Source organism: Dermochelys coriacea, chromosome 2 (genome assembly GCF_009764565.3).
Source record: "Dermochelys coriacea isolate rDerCor1 chromosome 2, rDerCor1.pri.v4, whole genome shotgun sequence".
Lineage (NCBI taxonomy): Eukaryota > Metazoa > Chordata > Testudines > Dermochelyidae > Dermochelys > Dermochelys coriacea.
The window spans coordinates 164043170-164060913 of NC_050069.1; the positions used below are offsets into that span (position 1 = coordinate 164043170).

The window sequence follows — 17744 nt, forward strand, 5'->3', positions numbered from 1 at the left end:
AGGACATTCAGTTGAAAGACAATGAATTTCATGCTGTTGATAAGAAAACCTTATTTTTTACACAACATATAATTAACCTGTGGAACTCAGTGCCACAAAGTATCATTAAGGAAAATAGTTTATTAAAATAAAAAAAATTAGACATTTATATGAATAATGAGAACATCCAGACTTACAATAAATATGATTTTAAAAAAATCAATGGATATAAATGCTCATGTTTCATGCCATAAAAAAAACTACTAAGTGATGAATTTAGGAAGAAACTCCCCTGTGTACAGGCTATTGCAAAACTGTCCATTAGAGGGTTTCTTGTAACTTCCTGTGACACATCTGGCTTTAATGATGATCAGAGATGGGATACTGGATAATTTGACCCCTGGGCCTGATCTGATTAGTCAGTTCCTTTTTCTTTGTTCCTTGACCATTTGTGTAGATAGGATATTGTTCCATAAAAATTACCATGGAGATTGTTTTACTCTTCCTTTAAGACTTAGAGCTACAATGGACAAAATGTAGCTATTGCTGTAGCAGTTGTTTTATCATTTTGGCATTGAAACAGACTTATTTTGGAAGTGTAGGAAGAGAGATGGGGTAGCAGATAGCAGCTTTTCAGGTGTCAGGAACATCCTTATCAGAAGATTGCGCTTTGTCAGTTCTCTCAGACTATATAATAAAGCTAACCAGATTTCTGTGCCCTGCAAACTGATAGCAACTGAGTTGTATAACCTCCACTGTTCACAAGGGGAATCCTCCACTAGCATGATCTGTTGCTTATCGGGCTGTCAAGTGATTTAAAAAATTAATCGTGATTAATCGTACAATTAAAAAAAATAATCACTTGATTAATCACACTGTTAAACAATAATAGAATACCATTTATTTAAATATTTTCAGATGTTTTCAAATATATTGATTTCAATTACAACACAGAATACAAAGTGTAAAGTGTTCACTTTATATATATTTTTGATTACAAATATTTGCACTGTAAAAGACAAAAGAAATAATATTTTTCAATTCATCTACTACAAGTACTGTAGTGCAATCTCTTTATCATGAAAGTTGAACTTACAAATGTAGAATTATGTATAATAAAAACCTGCATTCAAAAATAAAACAATGTAAAACTTTAGAGCCTACAAGTCCATGTTCAGCCAATCGCTCAGACAAACAAGTTTGTTTACATTTGCAGAAGATAATGCTGCCTGTTTCTTCTTTACATTGTCACTTGAAAGTGAGAACAGGCATTTGCCTGGCACCAGTGTTGCAAGATATTTACATGCCAGATGCACTAAAGATTCATATGTCCCTTGATGCTTCAACCACTATTTCAGAGGACGTGTCCATGCTGATGACGGGTTCTGCTTGATAACGATCCAAAGCAGTGCAGACCAATGCATGTTCGTTTTCATCATCTGAGTGAGATGCCTCCAGCAGAAGGTTGATTTTATTTTTTGGTGGTTTGGGTTCTGTAGTTTCCACAAAAAGGTGTTTCTCTTTTAAGAAGCATGCTCTATGCCTCATCCCTCTCAGATTTTGGAAGAGACTTCAGATTCTTAAATTTTGGGTTGAGTGCTGTAGCTATCTTTTGAAATTTCACATTCATTGGTATCTTTGCATTTTGTCAAATTTGCGGTGAAAGTGTTCTTAAAAGAACAATATGTGCTGGGTCATCATTCGAGACTGCAATAACATGAAATACATGGCAGAATGCAGATAAAAACACAGAGCAGGAGACGTACAATTCTCCCCACAAGGAGTTCAGTCACTAACTTATTAGCACATTATTTTTTTAACGAGCATCATCAGAATGAAAGCATGTTCTCTCAAATGATGGCCAAAGCATGAAGAGGCATATGAATCTTTAGTGCATCTGGCACGTAAATATCTTGCAACTCCAGCTACAACAGTGCCATGCAAATGCCTGTTCTTACTTTCAGGTGACATTGTAATGAAGAAGTGGGCAGTATTATCTCCTGAAAATGTAAAAAAACCTTTTTGCTCTTAGCTCTGGTCTACACTACGAGTTTAGGTCAAATTTAGCAGTGTTAGATCAATGTAACCCTGCACCAGTCCACACAACGAAGCCATTTTTGTCAACTTAAAGGACTCTTAAAATCAATTTCTGTACTCCTCCCCAACGAGGGGTTTAGCACTGAAATCGACATCCCCAGGTTGAATTTGAGGCAGTATAGACACAATTCGACAATATTGGCATCTGGAAGCTATCCCAGAGTGATCCATTGTGTCCGCTCTGGACAGCACTTTTAACTCAGATGCACTAGCCAGGTACACAGGAAAAGCACTGGGAACTTTTGAATTTCATTTTCTGTTTGGCTAGAGTGGCAAGCTCATCAGCAGAGGTAACCATGCAGTCCCAGAATTGCAAAACAGCTCCAGCATGGACCAAATGGGAGGTACTGGATTTGATCGCAGTATAGGGAGACGAATCCATGCTATCAGAACTCCATTCCAAGGGACGAAATGCCAAAATATTTGAAAAAATCTCCAAGGGCATGATGGACAGAGACTACAACAGGGACACACATCAGTGCCACGTGAAAATTGAGGAGCTCAGGGAAGCCTACCAAAAAACCAAAGAGGAAAATGGCTGCTCCGGGTCAGAGCCCAAGACATGACACTTCTATGATGAGCTGCATACAATTCTAGGGGGTGCCCCTACCAATACCCCACCCCATCCGTGGACACCGACCAGATGGGAGTCTCATGCAACAGGGATGAGGATTTTGGGGACGAGGAAGAGGATGATGATGAGGAGGATGAGGATAGCACACAACAGGCAAGTGGAGAAACCATTCTCCCCGAAAGCCAGGAACTGTTTATCACCCTGGAGCCAATACCCGCCCAACCATCTGAAGGCAGGCTCCCAGACCATGAAGGCAGAGAAGGCACCTCTGGTGAGTGTACCTTTGTAAATATAATACATGGTTTAAAAGCAAACATGTTTAATGATTAATTTTCTCTGAAGATTTGGGATGCATTCGTGGCCAGTAAGCTACTGGAAAAGTCTGTTAACATGTCTGGGATGGAGCAGAAATCCTCCAGGGACATTATTAAGTGAACATTCAGAGGTGGCCATTCCTGATGGGCTGTTTGCCTGTGGCTGAAAAGAAATCATCCCCTCTTTTAGCCACTCAGGGGTGTTGGGGGGCCTTCACACTGAGCTGTTCGTGTTTGGCTGGCAGGGATCTTTCCTGATACTAGTCACACGGTGGGAGGAGGGGTGAAGCGATCATCCCAGAGAATTAGGGTGGGAGGTTAGTTGGGTTTGTGCTGCACATTAACCCAAAAACCATTGCCCCTCCTTTTAAAAGGCCAACCCAGTGGGTGCTTGGTATGGGAAAGGAGGGTGCTGATGTTTGAAACCTTCCCACATGTTATGAAGGTTGAAGAAACCGAAAGACTGTGGCTTACCTGTGCCTGAAAGCCGAATTCTGTTGCCCGGTCCTGCGTGTGTGATCTTTCACACCAAACTGGCAGGCCCTGAATATAAGAGGCAAAATGTACTGAATAATAAATTTCAATTGGTATTCTATTGTTTAACAATGTGATTAATCATGATTAATTTTTTAACCATGATTGATTTTTTTGAGTTAATCATGTGTGTTAACTGTGCTTAATTGACAGAACCCATTTATACTTTTTGGCTTCACAAAATCCCATGGCTAACTGTTGTGTGAAGAAATACTTCCTTTTGTTGGTTTAAAAATTTGATGCTAGTAATTTCATCAGATGCCCCTAGTTCTTCTGTTATATGAAGGGGTAAATAACACTTCCCTGTTTCTTTTCTCCATATCATTGATGATTTTATGGACCTTTATCGTGTCTCCCTTAGTTGTCCTTTTTCTAAACTGAATAGCACCAGTCTTTTTAATCTCTCCTCATAGGAAAGCTGTTCCATACCCCTAATCATTTTCATTGTCCTTCTATGTACCTCTTCCACTTCTAATATATGAGGTGACTAGAACTGCATACTTTACTCAAGATGTGGTTGTACTATGGATTTATATAGTGCCATGATATTTTCTGTTTTATTTTCTATCCCTTTCTTAGTGGATACTAACATTTTTCGCTTTATTGGCTGCTGCTGCACACTGAACAGATGTTTTCATGGAACAATCCACGATGACTCCAAGATCTCTTTCTTGAGTTGTAACAGTTAATTTGAACCACATACCTTTGTATGTATAGCTGGGATTATTTTTTCCAATGTGCATTACTTTTCACTTATCAGCATTGAAATGTATCACATTTGTAACTCTTTTCAGTAAGTTTTGGATTTAACAATTTTTTTCATCTGCAAATTTTGCAACCTCAGTGTTGACTCCCTTTTTCAGATGATTTATGTTGGACAGCACAGGTCCCAGTTCCGATCCATGTGGGACCTTGCTATTTACCTTTCTCCACTGTGAAAAATATATTCCTTCTTTTTTTTACTTACTTTTAACGAATTACGATACATGAGAGGATCTTCCCTCTTATTCCATGATTTCTTAGTTAGCTTAAGAGACTTCGGTCAGGGACTTTGTCAAAGGCTTTCTAAAAATCCAAGCAAATTATATTCACTGGATCACCTTTGTCCATTTGTTCGTTGACTTTCGCAGAATGAAAATTTAATATAAAAGTAAATATGATGAAGAATATTGTATAAATGGTATTATTCATTTTCATATTTAATGCAGTAGTAACTTAATTTGTTTTAAATGTACCTGCTTCTGCCACAGTTTCCACAAAAATACCACATATTCAGAGGGGGTTCATCACAAAATTTATGTTAAGCTTGCCACAGTGTATGCTGTGTCTAGGATGTAGGCCGAGTAGCACTGAATGCAGAAGGTCTATAGGCAGTGTGTGTGTGCATGCACGCACATCCAGATTGAAAATAAATTACTTTATGTTCCAATAAGTTACCTAATTTTCTAGTATTTGCTAAATATGTTGGGATGTTTTGGGTCCAGTTTCACAACTGATATCCCTCATAATCTATTCAGTATTCTGGGTTGCTTATTTTTGTTTTTAATTTATCTAATATAAATGGACCTTGAACTCATCAGTGCTGCACTTTGTGAGTGTCCTTGGAAAACAAAAGGTTATTTCACATAGAAGGAGGATAATCTTGTCTTTAATGTGCTACACAGGGACTGAGGAGATCTGAGTTCAGTTCTTAACTGCCCAGAGTTCTTGTGTGATTTTTGGCAGTCGTATAATCTCTTTGTGTCTTGTTTCTTCATCAGTAAAATGGTGTTTACACTGCCCTCTCTCACCTAGTATCCATCTTGCTTCCTTAAATAGTAAAGTCTTCAGGGCAGGGATCTCTAGACACTAGTATAATAAAAATAAATAATGATGATGATTTCATTAATACCACATTCTAAGTGTTTATAAAAAACGTTGTTTCCCTGTACTGATAAATTAATTAAGAAATAACTCATTTTGCCAGTCCTGGGAGTGAGCAAATGAGGGGGAAATATAAAAAGTTAAGCTTGGGAAAAGTTAAAGCATGGGACAGGGAAGGATCATATTTTCTTGACTTCCTATTCTGTATATAGTTGGGATAGCTATCAGTTGGGGTAAAGGTGATATCTGCTGAAGTTTCAGTGGTGTTTTTCAGTGCATTTCTCTGAGAGAAACTCTGAGTCTTGGTGAACTGTTGCAGTGTTTCATGATACAAACTGCTGTTCAACTCTGAAAACAGGCCTGTTGTTGTTGTACCAGAAGATTTGGTTTAACAATCCTTTATAACTATCTAAACTAGTAACCAAGGTTGTGGCCCGCCCTAAAGGAATTACCAGGAAAAACCACAGCTAGATAGCTTTCCCTCTGATCAAGACTAGACAAGTAAGCGGATACAACCCTCTGATCAAGAATAGACAAGTAAGCAGTAAATCTTTGAAAACAAAAATAATATTTATTTAGAAATGAGTAGTTACAGTAAAATTGAGATAGATATAAGTAGGAACCAATACAACAAAGATTACAGTTACAGGAGTGAAGTGGTGCGGCAAATAAAGCAATGCAATAACAATATAGCACTATAACAATATAATCATTTACTTAATACTCTATGCCTAATAACAGTATAGCAATTAAACATGTAACAATGTATCAATTAAACATTTAATACTATATACTTAAAGCTAAACATCCAGTAAGTACTGGCCAGGCAGTTACTAGATGGGTAGGGGAAGATCTCACTCAGATTACAGACATCCAGTTTTATTTACATTTGAAACCCATGAGCTCTAGGATGTTAAGCAAAAGGAAATTACAATTACAAAAAGCTTCTTAAAATTCCCTCTGAGACCGTCTCAAAGGTCCTTCTGCTCTATCTGGTGTTGGGGTGCGATGGAAGGGTTATCTCACTGAGCCTGTGACTACTGGCGTGGACTGACTGCCTGCTGCTGCTGAGGTAAAACGGCTTCTCAGGTGAGGCAGATGGAAGCCCGCTTGGTAGCTGCTGTGGTGGCCTCCTGCTGTCTGGATAGTAGAAATGGCTGTTGCCCAAGACAACCTCAGAACGCTGGGTGGACGGCTGCTACTGCTGCTTCAATAGCTGCTTTCCAGGCAGCTCTCGGATTTCAGAGTTCTGCTGATGTCTTCTTCTGCACAAGCATTTTTTTCCTTGCAGGTGCCTTGTAGCCTCTTCTCTCTTCCAGGTCCCCGATCCCACTACAGCAGCGGTTCTCAACTCTGGTCCACCGCTTGTTCAGGGAAAGCCCCTGGCGGGCCGGGCTGGTTTGTTTACTTGCCGCATCTACAGGTTTGGCTGATCGCAGCTCCCACTGGCTGCGGTTCGCTGCTCCAGGCCAATGAGGGCTGCGGGAAGGGCGGCCAGCACATACCTCAGCCCGTGCCACTTTCTGCAGCCCCCATTGGCCTGGAGCGGTGAACCGTGGCCAGTGGGAGCTGCGATTGCCTAACCTGTGGATGCGGCACGTAAGCAAATTGGCCCGTGCCAGGGGCTTTCCCTGAACAAGCAGTGGACCAGAGTTGAGAACCACTGCACTACAGGGTTTAGTCTACTGGCTGTTTCCTTTATATACAATTTGCTCTTCCAAGCTCAGCCAGTCAGCTTCCAACTTTCAGCTGGCTCCACCCCTTACAGGTAGCTCCTCCCACTCCATACACTTCTATGGGGCTATCTCTATGGGACTCTATGGGATACAGTGTATCTCTATGGGACTTTGCTGAGTTATACCCCCAAGTGGTGCAATCCTACCTTCTGATTGCATCATCCCCATACATTCCCAAGGGCTCCCATGTATTCCTATAGGGGTTCTCTTAACTGACCTGTGGATGACCCCTATATATTTCTGTGGGCTACAATGTATTCCTATGGGGGTTCTCTTAACTGACCTCTCGATGACTCCTAACTACTTACTGTCTGAGATACCCATGCATTTCTATGGGCACCAATATATTTCGATGAAGTTTGCTTAGTCATTCCCCACAGGAAGTAGAATTACATCACTCTATGGCTGCCATTACTGAAATTTCTAATTTAATCTATTATTAATTTATCTTTAATTAAGGCTTTATTCTTAAAACTAATCACTACTCTAAGCATCCTGACACTATCACCACTCTTTTTATGTATAATTAAGCAAGTTACAATTTTCATGAATCTAAACCCCTTTCCGAGGTTTTTCTGCAGACCTTCAATTTAAGTGTTATATGGAATTTCAGGCAACTGAGGCAAAATTTCTCACCACACTGTAGAGTAAACATGTTTGATACTGCCTGCCCAGAATGCTGGTATAATCCATACTGATTGAGGAAACATGCATTATGGAACTCCATGTTTTCTAGCTCATATATCAATCATATTCTTAAATCTGTGGCTCTAAAGAAAATTCAAAAACTGCATCCACCGTACATTTAATCCTGCTATGTTGAGAACCTGAGAGATCTGCTCCGAGCAGCTAGATTATAAATTCTGGCATCACAGCAATCTTTGACATTTTTAGGGAGGTCTTCAACATTTTGCTGTGATTTGCTGTGGTTGCTTCATTTACCACTTACTTAGGTCTCTTCTTGCAGAATTATACATCAGAAATTCATTTGTGTTCTTGATCAGTCTGAAGTTGGATTGATGCAGCAACTGACATTCTTAAAATAACCATTTAGAGGCAAATTGGCTCAGGGGATTAATAATAGTATGCATCCAGTAATTTCTAGGTCAGTTTTTTTGATAGGTCAGTCATGACTGAAAAGAGTCCATCTCTATAAAGTTTCTATTGGACAGGTTTTTACTTCACAACAGCCACCATCACAACTGGTATCTTTATTGATGGCCTTAGGCAGAGGTGCCAAAGATTCTCTGAACTTGGAAGGGCTACAGAGACCCAATTAATCTTTTATTTCTCAAGATGGTCCTTCCAAGTCATGTTTGAAGTCTTTTGGAAATATGGCGATGCAGAATATACGTTCAGATTTTGAATGCACAGTGGGTGCTGTCCTTCTTCTTTCCAGCAAAGAGATTACATCTAAAGTAAACTGAACAAAAAATACCTTTCTGCTACTCTCTAAGCATATTATGCCTAACAGCAGACTCTAGGAGTCTTCCCACTTCTCAGTCATAAAGGACATCCTTGAGTTATCTGGTAGAGGCACCCTAATTGTGCATGTGCAAGGTAGGTTGTAACTCTTTTGGCAGTGTGGCCCCAGCCAAGTTTCCCAATAGGGTTGAGATTTCAAAAAGTGTTTGAAAGGACCCAACCCTTCCATCTTGATAGTACTACTGTGAGAGACTGAGCCAGTTATAGTAATGCAGTCACGAACAGGAGTCTTGCTAGTGTTTGGTAGGTTAGGGCCTATTAAAGGAACAACCACATTATCTCTGGAAGGGCCAGATCACTGCTGGAAATATGAGTATAGACCTGGAGATTTCCAGTGGATGAGACAGACATTTAAAGGGCTCACTACTTCCACCTTGATTGTGCTGACATGAGAGGCCAGTCTACAGCTAGTAATGTGGCCCTGAACAGGAGTCTGGTGTCTTGTGGAGAAGGGCATTTTAAAAGGTATTGCACGTACAGCTGCTGGTGGAGGCTAAGTGTGCTTCTGGTATTTTTTGAGGTTTGAATAACTTTAGTTAACCATGCATGGGCATGTGTGTAAGTAAATACTTGAAGATCTATGTACTTACTTCCTGGTTTTGTTTGGGAACAAAAATAGTAATACCAGAACTTTCCTGAGAAAGCTTGTTGTGAATCAAAGGGTTTCAGATAATTTCAGATAAGCATCAGATGAACATCCAATTTTTTGTATTACTATTTGAGTCAGTTCAAATAAGTGCCAAAGATACTTTCTGAACCTCCTTGGCCTGGAAATTAAGTCAGTAAATCTTCTGAAAAAAATTTCCCATGATAATTGTGGTTGTATTTCTTGTTTCTTTCCTGGTCAGATGAAAGAAAACATTTCTTGCAGTATTTTGGTTCATGCACACTTACTGAAAACCGTAAGTGCAGAGTAAGCTACAGTAGAAAGATAAGTGAACTTTTTTCTAATACTGAAAGAGATTCAGTTGAACTGCATTTTAGTGATGATTTGAGTCCATTTTAATTTTATTGAAATTGTTTTTGCCAAACTCTGGAAGAGAACTGGTAGAATGTGTTCTCCATGTAGGGTTTTTTAGTTGGGTAAACATTTTTGGACAAAGTCTCCCCCAGAAAATGCAGATTTATATAGACCAAAATATGTCACTATTATGAGCATGATATAAGAACCTACATAGACTAGAACAGAACACAAACAATTCACACATATTTAATCAAGACATCTCTAAAGCTCAGCTTTTCTGTTTTCATATATGCTCTCCATCTGAAACAACAAAATAAGAGTCAGTTTGAAGCAACTTTAAATTTCTAACAAGCTGTCTCAGGTATGAGCTGGACTGACCTTTATAAAGAAGGAGAGGGGAGTACATTTGTGCGTTGTTGCTTTTCCTATAAATAAATTTTGGTCATAAAGCTGTGAATGTCAGGCATGCTCAAGATAGCTGACAAATGGCATTCCAATCAAAGCAGTGATCAAAGTTATGAAATTCCAACATAAATTGGCTAGTACAACTGGCCTTGCTTTGGTTTTGAAAGTAACGTAAAGATGTCACTGACTTTGGAAGCAAGAGACAGCTACTGGACGTGCTGCTTTCCTCTGCTTTACTGAAAGTTCACATAAATAAATGTCTTCACAGGAGCATGGAGATTCAGCCCACTAGAAAAGGTGTGATAACATTTGAATTCCATTAGTTTTGATGCAGCTGAAACTGGGAGATTTGGGAGTACCGTACAGTAGCATAGATGACCTTTAGAGGTGACTTTGTATTTGGAATTCTGGGTGTAATAACTATGGTTTACCACTGTGAATTCAAACTTTCCCATAGGTAACTGACTTTCACAACAGAGCAAATTAGCTCTGCAGTATCTCTTTAAACACATTGTTCCATTTTATACAGCAAAAGAAAGCTGAAGCAAGCAGAAGGTCTTGAAGAAGTGTGAGCTGCCCCATTTAGCTCAAAGAAATGTCAACTTTAAGACTAAATATTACAGTACTCTATAGATATTAACATTTTAAACTATTTCACTATAGATAATTTTAGCAGAAATATACAGCTAATGTATTTATTCAGTGTGGCTGGCTGTTGTAGATGCTAAAGGTGGAAAAGACTTATCAGACATGTCGTGTTCACTGCAGAGTCCTGATATGCCTCTAGCATCAATATATTTTTGGAGAAGTAGAGGCCCTAAATATTAGTGAGAGTATATTAGTGAGAGGTATAGAGCACCATTGAATGTGCTAGATAGGCTGGATAGCTCATAAAATTTCAGTAGCAGACAGCCACGGAGACTCTATAATGTTCAGAGAGGCCTCCACTCCATGCAGGGCTTACCATACTTTACAAGTCTGAAGTGGCTTTTGAAATATTGAACTTGAGATGGGAACAAGGACTTTTATTTCCAGAGGGGAGTGAAGGCCTTGGAAGCTGTCAGGAAAGTAGGTAAGTGGGACATTTTCTTTGCAGCTGCCAGGGAAATTAATTTTCTCTCAAGTTATCCATGTGAGCTATCTCACAGGCTGTGCTTGCCTAAAAGCTATTTATCACATGCATAAGAATTCATCCACAAAAATGTAGCCAAGAGTTGCATATTTTAGAGCCACATGCTTCCTGGTGTCTAGGCCAGGATGGTTTCATTACAAATCCATGGGAATTGTCTTCTGGGATGGAAGACCAAGGTATGACTTGTTAGAGCCAGATTTTTAAAGGTATTCAGATGCCTAGTGGGATTTTTTCAAAAGCCCCTAAGCATCTAATACCCATTGAAATCAATGGGTGTTGTTTGCTGAAATGTTTTTGAAAATCACCCTAGGTGCATAAACACCTTTAAAAAACCCTGACCCTTAGTGTCCTTATTCCATTGTCACATGGAGGTTCTTTGAAGATGGGGTTAAGTTTATTGTTTGTCCTATAGAATTGAGGGAGGCATGTGTGGCAGAATGCCACCTTCGAGCATGCCCTGTTGTGGTGCAGTGTGGCAGCTGCAGGCCCACTGCCCCCTTGGATTTTCACTGGTGATCTTGCCATGTTTAACTCCCAGACCAGAGTACTTAAATCAAGTTGCCCCTGTGTGGGGTTTATTTGTTTACTGTTTTCACCCTTCAAGTCCACCCTTCTTATGCTACTTCCAACAGGCGTCCTCTCCTAAATTCAGAAGTGTCTCAGCCCTCCTTCTGTGATCTGTGTTCTATGAGCTAAAAACAATTCTTCTCCTAGCATCATGAGTTCCATAGCCTTTCTCCTGGTTTGTATGTGTGTGTGTTGTGTATTATAACCCAGGCCTGTGCTAATAAATCAGCATTTCACTGAGAAAGCTCAGAAGGCAGCAGCCCCTCTCCGGGCTTGCATCTCTGGGTGACCCATTCATTATGAGCCTCCTCACTCCAGAAGTACAGTCCACATCTGAATTAGATTCATAGACTTTAAGGCCAGAAGGGACCATCACAATTATCTACTCTAGCCTCCTGCACATCACAGGCCACTGAACCTCACCCACCCACTCCTGTGATAGGCCCACAACCTCTGGTTGAGTCACTGAAGTCTTAATCTTGATTTAAATACTTCAAGTTACAGAGAATTCACCATTTACTCTACTTCAAACCAACAAGAGACCCACGTCCCACTCTGCAGAGGAAGACAAAAAACAAAAACAAAACACAAACAGACCCAGGGTCTCTGCCAATCTGACCTGGGGGAGAATTCTTTCCTGACCCCAAATATGGTTATCAGTTTCACGCTGAGCATGTGAGCAAGACACACCAGCCAGAAACCAGGGAAAGAATTCTCTGTAGTAACTCAGATTCCTCCCCATCTAGAGCAGTGGTTCTCCAAGCCGGTCCACCGCTTGTTCAGGGAATGCCCCTGGTGGGCCGGACCAGTTTGTTTACCTGCTGCATCTACAGGTTTGGCTGATCGCGGTTCCCACTGGCTGCGGTTTGCCGCTCCAGGCCAATGGGGGCTGCGGGAAAGGCAGCCAGCCAGTGGGAGCCACGATCGGCTGAACCTGTTGACGCTGCAGGTAGACAACCGGTCCGGCCCGCCAAGGGCTTTCCCTGAACAAGCAGCGGACCGGCTTTGAGAACCACTGATCTAGAGTCCCATCTCCAGCTGTTGAGTTCTCCTAGCCTTTAACAGGCCGAGGTGCTCATTAGTCAATTAGTTGCTAAGCAGACACCTAGACAGTTAATTACTCAGGTGGGGCAATATGAGTTTGTTCTCCCTAAAGAAGCCCATCACAGCCTGGACTCCTCTTAAAGGGGCCCAGTGACAGGATGGCAGGAATAGAATTCTATAGGAATTACTCTAGAGCACTCTAGAATTTAATACAAAAATGATCTGCTTTCTGTAGGATTTTTTAAATGTTCTACATATAGCAGGGATATAATTCAATTCTATAGGAGCCTATAGTTTAAATGAACACTATGTATGTCTCACTGTCTGTCTAATTCTACAGAGCTTTTTCTTAAGGATTGTTTGTTTGTTTGCTTGTTGTTATACTTGCTTGTGAGACCTGCTTCTTATTAAAGACAAAAATGATCAAAACGAAAATATGATTTTGTTTTCCTTGAACATTATTTTGTATGCAATGTTTATCACACAACTTCAAATATTATTCGGTTACTTGGTGACACTCGGGTTTTGCTTTGTAAAATTTCACATTTCAGGAAAAAGTGAGAAATGTTGAAGACTTTTCAAGGACAACATTTCCCCCCATCCTTTATCAAACAGTTTTTTGCAGTGAAAAATTGTGACATTTTATCATGGAACAATTAGATTTTCATAATTTGTTTCAAATGAAAAATCACATTTTCTCAAAAACATGCCACCATTCAGTTAAAGTTGTCTTTTTCTCCCTTGCAACTTGTGGACTCATTTTTACCTTTTCATAGAAACTATGTGGGGGTGGGGAAGGGGCAAGACTACAAAATATTCACATGGTTTTGTTGCTTGTGATACTAGATGTGATTTCTGCTAAGTTTGTTGTTGCTGCAATTTTTCTCTTTCCCTACCCTAACTCTGCAAGATATTAGCTTTTTTGGACTCTGCCATAGGGAATTTAAAATAAAAGTTGTTTAGGAATAGCTGATTAACACAGGGATAGAGGATGTAAAGAAACCAATTACAATTAAACAAGGTGAAGTGATTTTCATATAATATTTTCAACCCCAGAGCTATAAGACAGCATCATATATAGCTCTGGGGGCATGAAATTTTCCTCATTCGTATTTATTAGATACATCTGGCACTCTCTCATAATTTATATGCAGTAAATTTCTATAATAAATACTAAATATACATACCACACATTTACTATCCTGCTATTATGTCTTTTAGATAATTTAGTAGTAGGTGTGCTTTGCATTTCAGGTATTTTCTTATCCTGACTTCATATAACAAGTGAGGGGAACTGTGTCTTTGTATGATTACTAATTGCTTAGGAAAACATTCCTCTTGGTATTCATGAAATCAGAAACAGCCTTTTGGGTTTGCTATGCTTGTTAGAGGCAGCATATAATGATGTGGTAAAAAAGGGAGAAAAACAAAATAATAAACAAAATAATAAACATCTTCTTTTAAATTTATTGGAACTGAGGAGAGAGTTAGGCTTTAGTACTTGAGAAACCTATTACAGACCGTCTTTATTAGGAAGTCTTATTATTCCTAGCTATATCACAGTTCTGTGTGACTTTGTGCAAGATACTCAGGGAGACAGCCTGATACCCTTCCTCCTTGAGAAGTCCTATTAGAACCAACCACCTTCCCTTCCCTGAACTGCACTGAGTGCAGAACAGATGGTCCCAAGGATCTGGCCAGCTCCTCCTAAACCAGTATCATGCCACGCCAACTATGATGCAAGGGTGTGGCTTAGCAGTTGCAAGCTATCACAGTGTTGACGGGGCAGGGAGGGAAGGGAAGAGGTGTGTACGTGTGTGTGTAGCAACACCTTCAGTCAAGCATAATAGACCACAGGGTGAAATCACCATCATAATCATACTCATCTGTCTATGCTAATACTTTGCCCTTTATATTGCACTAGATTGTGTCTTTTGATCCACAGTCCCTTGTGGAGCAGTGCTGTTGCAGGAGAAGCATTGTTGGGAGTGTCTGACTCAGAGACACCATCTCTCCTGTGCTGTTCCTTGCATGCCTACAAAGGAAGAGGCTGAGCAATGTCTTCCATTCAGTCTGATTGAGAAGATTGAATCCCATGGTGTACTGGCTCCACCTCAAGGCCTGATAAGGAGGGAGCAAAAGGGACATGGCCATGCCCTCTCCCAGCCTACTTTTGGAGTCGTGCTCTCTGGGGGGAAGCCGGAGGAACTGTTTCCTGTGTCCCTGGAGTTCAGAAGAGGAAAGCTTCTTGTTTGTCCCTGCAAAGTCACATGGGGCTATACACAAAGTGCCTTCAAAGTGAAGACCCCAAAGCCCTTCACAAACACCCCTGAATTTTAGTCTTGCTATATGTCTCCCTGTCAAATGTCATTCTCTGCCTTTTACATCTGGTAAAAAAATGAAGTACGGAGACGTTCTGAAGCCTAGGGAGGGGAGCAGGCTCCAGCACAAGCCAAAACTTCATAGTGCTATCTGCACAGCTGTTTTAGGAGTGCTAGTGCAAGAGGTACTAACCTGAGATGCTTGATCTGGGCTGGGAGGCTTGCTCCCACTTGCTCAGAAATGTTGTGTGTAGACAAACCCTGAGGGGTTTATTCTCCCACCTTTGCTCACACTGAGTAGTAGCTTACCACACAAGGAGCCCCAGTGAAATGTGCATAATCAGGTATCACACAGCATGAGGAAGGATGGCAGAATGAAGCTGTAAGAATTTGTCTGAGGTCAGACAGGAAGAGATGGGAACAGAATTCCTATTAGTCAGCCAGACTCTGCCACATTCAGCAGTACCCTCCTCAATGAGAAACCCTGTAAAAATCAATGGGAACACTGGATTAAAATGGTTCTCAACAATGTAAAGGGATCAGAATCTGGCCCTTTGTCTTATAACTACAAGACCATCCCCTTGTAATGAGTAACTGAATGTCATGTGGCATATTGTGCAACAAGAATTAAAATGCATGTGAAAAGGGGGAAAAAAAGAATAGTCTCATTTTAAACTCTGCTAAAACTTAGCTCTCCTCTTTCTTCCTTGGCAATTTCTAGAATAAATAGCGATGACAGCAACAAATGAATTTCCTGGGTATTTGCTATTCTGTGAAGGCTACAAAATACTTGTTTAAAGTTACAAGATAGAATCTGCTTGCTAAAGTATCAGCTGAGTCAGAGATATCAGTTCACTGGAACTTTTACTTTTTTGTATGCATCAGTAATTCTGCCTGTAATAGGAAATTATTATCAAAAATGCACAACATCGGCATCACTGTTATGCCATCCTGATCTCCACTGAACCAGAATCTTAGTGTCAGGTTGGTTTCCTTCCTTCCCCATTTGGAATGGCTATTCAGGGAGTCAATAGAGAAGACAGCTCCTGGTTAAGCATAGTCATGTAGCAGGGATCTAGTCCTTTGCTGAAATGAGTAGGAATCCAATTTGAAAACAAATGGAGACATACAGGAGCTGTTTAAAAATGACAGAATAGCTGAAATGTGTCCTTTGTGCTTCTAGGAATGTGGTTCAAAGAGAAAATTGAAATCAGAAATACACAGGCAGCAGACACTGATTATTGGCAGGAAGAGCTTGAAAACAAAATACTAGATTATAATCTTAGATGCACACTGTGTATCAAGGCATACAGAGTCTTAGGGTGGGACAGGAGGAGGAAACCCACTGCTATTTTGTTTGTTCATGAAGTATTTGTCACCGTTTTGAGATTAAAATCTGAATTAGTGAGGTAACTAAGGCTGTCATTGAAAATGGCTCAATGTGAGTGGATCCCTAAAATAAAAGGGTACCATACGGTCTGATCTCAAAATGATTTAGATAAAAGCAAAACAGATTTCGTTTTCATCAGAATTTTTCAGGATTTCATAAGAACACCGAAAGCCAAAAATATTTCAGTTTCTTGGTTACTGAAAACCTGATAATCTTCAATGAAATGTTTCAGCAAAAAATTCCATTTAGTCAAAAAGACATTAAAAATAAGTATATACATTAAATAAATAAGAGAACTAATTAACAGAATTTTTGTTTGATTCGTTCTAGTTTCCACACTGAACATTTTGCATTTTGCAGGAAAGGAGCCCAGCCCAGACATGGATTTAGCGGCCTAACTTTAGGCCCCCAAGTTTGAATATTTGGCTGTTACTGTAAGTCTAGGAAAAACATAACCATTTCCTTCAGATCAGAAATAAACATTAAAAAGAAATGAGTAAACTGCAAAATATATAGTATGTGTAGATTAACAAAATGGGTGCTGTTTTCTTTCAGCTAGAAATGGACCCAAATCCAGATGTTTGGAATTTCCACCTCAAAGTTCAGGGTGTTTGGACTCAGGGTTTAGATTCAAGGTGAGTCACAGGTGAGGTACAACAGGATAAGAGTAAACACACAGGTATTAGAATGGAAACTGTTTAACCAAAATGTCTGATAGGATTTGCAAAGATCTTCTTTTACTTTTGTTCTAGGCTGTTTTGTGAACATTAATACTCCATAATGTCAACTTTATTATTTATATGCATTACGGGAGTGGCTAGAAGCCCCACTTTGCTAGGCACTGTATAAAAACATAGCATAAGATCAACCCACTCAGGGTCAGACCAAAGGTCCATCTATCCAACTGTTCTGTCTTCCAACAGTGGCCTGTGTCAGGTGCTTCTGAGGGAATAAACAAAACAGGCAATTTATTAAATGATCCAGCTTCTGTCATCTAGTCCCAGCTTCTGGCAGTCAAAGATTTAGGGACACCTGGAGGATGGAGTTTCATCCCTGACCATCTTGGTAATAACCATTGATGAACCTGTCCTTCATGATGAATTTATCTAATTCTTTATTGAACCCATTTATACTTTTGGTCTCCACAATATCCTCTGGCAACAAGTCTTTGAGACTGTCTCTGCCCTGGATAACTTCAATCTAATTACATGGCATAGACAAAACATAAGAGGAGGAACAGAGACATGAAACGACTTATACAAGGTTATGCAACTGGGCAGTACTGGAGGTTGGCAGAGGACCTAGGTCTCTTGCCTGCCAGTTGAATTTCTTGTCCACT

At 40.0% G+C, this 17744-nt stretch overlaps 1 long non-coding RNA gene across 1 annotated transcript; it reads left to right on the forward strand.

Moving 5' to 3' along the window:
- The first annotated feature begins 1374 nt into the window (after positions 1 to 1374).
- On the forward strand, positions 1375 to 17530 carry LOC122458526. Its single transcript, XR_006278567.1, has 3 exons — positions 1375 to 1387; positions 13928 to 13932; positions 17451 to 17530. It is a non-coding gene; the product is annotated as an uncharacterized LOC122458526 (long non-coding RNA).
- Positions 17531 to 17744: the final 214 nt, after the last annotated feature.